This window comes from Cyprinus carpio, chromosome A20 (genome assembly GCF_018340385.1).
Source record: "Cyprinus carpio isolate SPL01 chromosome A20, ASM1834038v1, whole genome shotgun sequence".
In the NCBI taxonomy this organism is placed as follows: Eukaryota; Metazoa; Chordata; class Actinopteri; order Cypriniformes; family Cyprinidae; genus Cyprinus; species Cyprinus carpio.
This window is the reverse complement of record NC_056591.1, coordinates 27,559,142-27,566,181: the sequence shown is the minus strand read 5'-3', so window position 1 is coordinate 27,566,181 and position 7,040 is coordinate 27,559,142.

The window sequence follows — 7,040 nt, the reverse complement described above, 5'->3', positions numbered from 1 at the left end:
CAACTAACTTTTTGGTGTTCACAATTCTGACTGAAAAAAAAGCCAGACTCTTCCCCCCCCCCCCCCCCACCCCCCCCCCCCCCCCCCCCCAGAATTGTGAGAATAAAAGATCACCACTTACCTTTTTTTTTCCTCACAGGTGTTTCTTATAAACTGAAGTAACTCACAAACCTAACCATCCTACCAATTGATTATTCAAGTCAAAAAACAGTATTGAACATCACTGAATCAAGCACTAAATACCAATAATGTATGCCAATAAAAAGGAAACTCATTTTCTGGCCTTAAATCATATTCAAAACTTGTTGGTTTTCCACTTTTTCCAGTGTAGAGATCTCAGAGAAATGGTTCCAAGTTTCCTCCCAGGAACCAAAGCACACTCTGAGGCAAACTGTTAGAAAACACAGCAGCAAAAGAGAGTTTCTTATTGAGCATTTTTGTTTAAATATCTTTAAATATCGTTGTTCTTCTTGTTTTGAAGCATAAACTCATTTTAATTTTCATACATTTTCTTTCAGAAAATAAGACTTAATGTGGTTGTTCATTTTGCCTCGCAAGTAAAATGTATCTTGAATTAGAAATGTTTGGAAAGTTGTACTGAAAAACAACAAAAAATACTCAACATTTTTTCCAGTGAATTAGAAATTTTTCAACTCTCAGATGATGCTTGAGCGTGCATATTTTTGCTCTGTAGTTTTAGTAGTGCAGCGAGTGTTTCGGGGCATAATGCGTCAAATTGGAGGCCGGAAAACATTTTATTTTGAGAGATGCGGGGAATCTGCACGAGCTCTCACTCTCGTTCGCGCGCTCTCAAAATCAGAATTGCAAAATATAAACTCACCACATATAAGAAAATAGTCCTTTTTCTTAGAAGTTGAGTTTATGTCTCACAATCTGAGAAAAGAATTCAACCGTCGCGAAGAAACAAAGTCAGAATTGCGATTAACTTGTTTTATTTTTATCCAGTGGCTGAAATAAAAGCTCCATGCTTTCTCACTGCTGTTGGTGTTAGTTCAGTGATATTTTGAGGGAGGTGGGGTTAAAATCTAATGATCTGTCGGGTCTGATGCGTGAACGCGGGCCTGAACTGCTGTAGGGCCAGAGGACGTCTAGCGCGCGGAGGTCGCTCACAACCGCCTCGTGACGCCTCCTGTCATGGGGACGGGAAAGAGACTGACGCTCAAAAACAGCCAGTTATCCTGGGACGGTGTGGGAAGCCTGCGGAAGGCCTTCCTCATGGTGATGTCCTGAAGAGACACATCGAGACACACCACAGCCAGCATTCCACTGACTGATAGTTGCATATATATCTGCAGGTGCGGCTGGAGCCGAGCTGAACCAGAAGGACCTTATAGACGGAAGTTTTTAGTCAGTACTATAATGACCAAGAGACCTGTATATTGTTAATGCAGAGTCCAAACTTCACAAAAAATGGTGTTAGTTGCCAATGGACATATGGACACTCTGATTTACACACACCAAATCCTTACTGAGTTACACACGATAGGGGGTGCGCTAAAATGTTAAAAAAAAAAAAAAAAGTGGAAAAAAAGTGAAAAAAAAGTTTTTAAAAAACATTTGAATTTTGAATCGCTGTGAGTGTTTTTATTCAAAATGGTATATATGAATGCAAATGTGAAAAGTATGATTTTTACAGTAGGAAAAAGAAAACGGGCTTGAGATGTAGGTTACTGTCGATTAGAGACATAGAGAAGCTTCAGCAGTGTTTTTTTTTCATTAGCAGTAAGATTTATTTTTTTTATGTGGACCAAAATACTAAGAAATATATATAATTTTATCTCTTTTTTTTTATTAAATAATATATATATATATATATAATATTTATATATATATATTCATTATAGATTTTTTTTTTTTTTTTTTTTTTTTTGGTAAGCAGGAGTCCAAACTAAACAAAAATGGTACAAATGTACCTCAGGGGAACAGTCTGATTAAACACGCAAAATCTCAGTATAATCACACAGAGGGGCGCTTAATGAAAGAAAATAGTGTAAACTTGGATCACGGAGAGTGAATTTTTCTAAATAAAGTATGTGATTGGATCTTTTTTGTTTTAAAAAAAAAAAATTTTATTTATTTGACAATTATGATTAATTGATGATTGTTGGGACTTTTGTTTAATATTGATGACACTATTTTTAAGAAAAGCAGTAAGTCACTTGAACAGTTATAAAAAAATGTTTTTCCGTCGTTATTGCAGAATAAAACATAAATACATATTCCAAACTTTACAAAAAATGGTGCAAATGGACATCTTTGTTGCAAATGGACAATCAGGAACACTCTGATTTTTTAAACACGGCCAACAAAAGGTTTTAAAAACATTTGAATATAATGTAAAAAAAAAGAAGAAAAAAAAAGGTTTTAAAAACATTTGAATTTGTAAGCATTTTGAATTTGAGCAGCTTGTGGATTTTTCTAAAATGTGTAAATTATGAATGGCATGCACAGTAGAAAGGAAAGTATGATTTTCCTTACAGTAGAAAAGGTGGAAAAAGGCTTGGAGATGTTACTGTCGTTAGAAACATAAAGAGGCCTTTAGCAGTTGAGGGTTTTTTTTTTCATTAGCAGTAAGATTTTATTTTTTATGTGGCCCCAAAATGACTAACTGAATATTATAACCTGTTAAAAATATCAAAAAATAATTTTAATGCACCAATGATGTAGTGTAATTTAATGTACAAATGTACATCATGACAGTCTGAAGGTAAAAACATGCCAAATCTCAGTCTTTATCACAGAGGGCGCTATAAATGAAATCAAAATATTGTGAAACTTGGAATTTTTCTAAATAAATGTATGTATTGGATCTTTTTTAAAATATTTTTAATTTGACAATTATACTAATTATGATTAATGATGATCTGTTGACTTTTAGATTAATATTGATGTTTATTATATTTCTCCTGACACTATTTTTAAGCTGAAAGCAGTAAGTCACTTTGAAAGTATTAAAAAATGTTTTTTTGTAGTTGTGGGAAATGAAGCAAAGCATGTAGTGCAGTATGTTTTTCGTCTTTTTTTCAAAATTTCAGGTTTAATTCAGTGTTACCTGCCATTTCTTCGAGAATCATTGGGAAATTTACTAGCAATTTCTGAGTGAAAACTGTTTCTACACCAATTTTTTTCAGTGAACTTTACTTTAATGCACAACCTCGAGATCCATTTATCACTTTTTTTAAGTGAAGACTTTGGATGTTTGGTCAAAGAGTGTGTTTGTGTTGTCCTCAACATAGTCTCATCTCTTAGTCTGCTCCTTGATATCCAGGTGTATTTCCATCCACCGTGGTACAAACCTCCTTCATTTTTCTGTTGCTTGAACCAGGCCAGCTTGAGCAGACACTGAGTGTGTAGATGGTGGGAAAGTGAAAAGTGTAATTAAAGTCATTTGACATATGGCCCCCAGAACGCAGTAGTGGGCGCTTGTCGTTTGGTGATCAGGAAATACCCCACCAGCATGCAATTAATCACATGTCCGCAAACCGAGAGCTGCTCTCAGCATCATTGTAATCGTCTAATTGTCCCAATTACTGTCAGACAATACAAACCATATTGCATGCAAATGCGATTGATCTGTAGCTAATCCAGCATTCAAATTCTACCAATTATGCTTCATTTACATATGTCACTTACTTACAATTATGCTTTATTTATTTATTTACTTATTTATTTTGTTGTTGTTGTTGTTGTTAGATACCACAAATAGAATTGATATTGCGTAGTTTTTGTTAACACATGCCGCCATTACAGTTGCTCAAATGCTCAGTGGACTTGTACCTAGTGGATGATAAAATAGCATGACGACAGAGAAATATGAAAATATGAATATAACTTTATAAAGTTCAGAAAGTGCTAGGAGCATCAGAGCGGCGGTTCTCTACATGCACTGCATTATAAGAAGAAAACACCGGCATCTGCTCAGAAATCCACTCAACCTTTAAGTGCTTTTGAGACACATTAATGCTTTTTCTTTCGCAATTAAAAGCCAAAATGGGGAAAATAAATACATACATAAATACAGGAAAATCACTTTGTAATAATATACTGTGTGAAATGATATACTTTTAGTGCAAAGTATATACATGTAGTTTTTCGGACACTTAATTACATGTTAATATCAATTAAATAAAGATATATGTGACCCTGGACCACAAAACCAGTCACAAGGGTCAATTTTTCTAAATTGAGATTTATACATCGTCTGAAAGCTGAATAAATAATCTCTCCATTGATGTATGGTTTGTTAGGAGGACAATATTTGTCTGAGATACAACTATTTGAAAATCCTGGACGCTGAGGGAGCACAAAAAACAAAAAATCTACGAAATATTGAGAAAATCATCTTTAAAGTTGTCCAAAGAAGTTCTTAGCAATGCATATTACTTATCAAAAATTAAGTTTTGATATATTTACGGTAGGAAATTTAACAAATTATCTTCATGGAACATGATCTTTACTTAATATCCTAATGATTTCTGGCATAAAAGAAAAATCAATAATTTTGACCCATACAATGTATGTTTTCAGCAAATATTGCTACAATATACCTCACTTGACTCAAGAGACTGCTTTTACGTGCTCCAGGGTCACAATATTATATTATTTTGACTTTATGGAACACGATATGAATAATGCTTTTAGCGTGGACACACCACAACGGTCAAACACATCTAGTGTGTGTTTACACAGGAAAACAATGGAAAAGTAGTGCACTGTAATGGAAAAACACATTCTGTGTAAACGGACCCTAAAATGTACTTTAAAATGAAACTTTTAATTTTGGCCATTATTACAAAGTGCACTTTCAAAAGTGTGTTAAGTACACTTAAGTTGCCTTTTATTTTATAAATTACAATAAAATACAAATACAAGATTTAAAGTACACATTCAATACAATTAAGTGCACTTCTTTTTAACAAGGGGTGCACTTTCTTTTAAAGCCTGATCTGATAAACCTTTAGAAACGTTCAGGAAAAAGAAGTCAAACTAAATATTATATGAGGTTTCTATTTGTTTTACATGATGTTTTGTTACCAAAATATGTGTCTGAATACAAATTAAAGCCTGATCTGTTTTCTTTATATTTTCATTGAAATAATCAACATAATTAAAAAGTCTTCAGGACGTTTGAGTCAGTGGTGATGTTTGATGTAGGTTTGAGAAGGATCAAGTGAATGCGTTTTAATGACACTTTTGAAGTTTGATCCGTGTGATGGTGTTTGCAGTTTGAAAGACATGATCCGTGTGAATTAATTCATAAGAAACGAGCTTTTGTGTTCACAGATGAATAAGCTGCGCGTGGGTTTGAAGCGACACAAAGGTGAGTAAATGATGACGGCTTTTATAGGAAAATCTTTACATGCAAAAGAGCGAAAGCCACAGAGGTGGTTTGTCGATATCTGCCAAGAACGGAGCCATGCGGAAGAATGAACACTCTTTCAGAGCTTTTATAACTGACGTGAATCACACTCTCAATTAATCAACGTGTGTGTGTTTATTAGCAGCTCTTCGTCAATATCCTCTATGAGCAGAAACAGCAACATCTTTAATGTTTCCATCTGTTTTCAGTGAATGTTTTTCCTTCTCTCTTTGAAATCTTCTCCAGTCCTTCTGCTTTTCTCAAAGTCAAATATTTCAGTCAGTGTTTTGTACATACGTTAGAGGAATATTCAGATTCATGTAAAACATCATGTGGGCCTTTCATGAACACATCTGACAAAAACACTGGATTGATTAAAAACTAAAAGATAAAAAGAATAATAAATAAACAAATCAATAATAAACAAATTCATTACTTTAAACTAAATAAATGTAACTGAAATAAAATAAAATAAAATGTAGAAAAAATATTTTATTACATGCATGCATATTTTTTTGATTTTGTAAACTTTTATTTATTTTATCACGGCAACATTTCTCTTTTTTTAATTATACAGACATATTAAAAACAAATTAAATGACATAATTGGTAATTTTTTTTGTGAAATTTACTAGCAATTTCTGAGTAAAAATTATAAACAATATATATATAGTATATATTTTTTAAACATTTTATACACAACTACTGTATGTATATATATATATATATATATTATATAGATAGATATATATCTATATATATCTATATAATATGTATATATAATAGATATATCATATATATAATTTTTTAGTTTTTTTTTGTTATTTTACATTTATGCATTGAGCAGATGATTTTATCCAAAGAGGCCCTTGTTTGTACACTGGATTTATTTTTAAACAGTCCCTATTAGTAAAAACAAAACAAAACATTTTTTAATAATTCTGATATTGAATTTACATTATTTGCTAGCTACTTTCATTCAAAGTGGCGTTGCATTGCATTCACATCTATCTTATTAAATTCATCTTCTTTTTTTTCTTTGTAAATTTTTTTTGCATACATAATATTTACAAAACCATTACCTAAAAGCCATCAGTTCACATTAATTCTACTTGTTTATTTATTTATTATTTAATAAATTATTTATTTATTTAATAATTTATTTTTAATCATGTAACTAGCAGAATTGATGTTGAAAAACTACATTACCCATGATGCACGGCCTGTCAATCATCTCTCCTTACTCTGTGTTGGATGCAGGGTTGCCAGGTCTGTGTTTTTTCCACGGAGTTGGGCTGCTTTTAAACTGTTGCCGTGAGTTATTTTCCACCCCCGTGCGCGTGTCACCACACCGCAGTTTGACCCCACCTACCCCTTGCATACATTATACATTTGACTAAATGCTTGTATTGACTATATTCTACACCTCGCATTCTACCCATCATAAAAGGCATTAATAATGTTTATGTATAGTGACGGAGGTTCCGTTTTTGTGTTTATGATCGTGTGCACACGCAGTGACAAAATATGTATTTAAGGTATGGAAATGACATTATTTTGAGTTTTCTATTTTGGGATATGGTCATTGCGCTACAGTGTTTATAATGAAGACAATACATTAAAATAATATGATCAGAAAAACTAGTTTGCAAATCCTAAA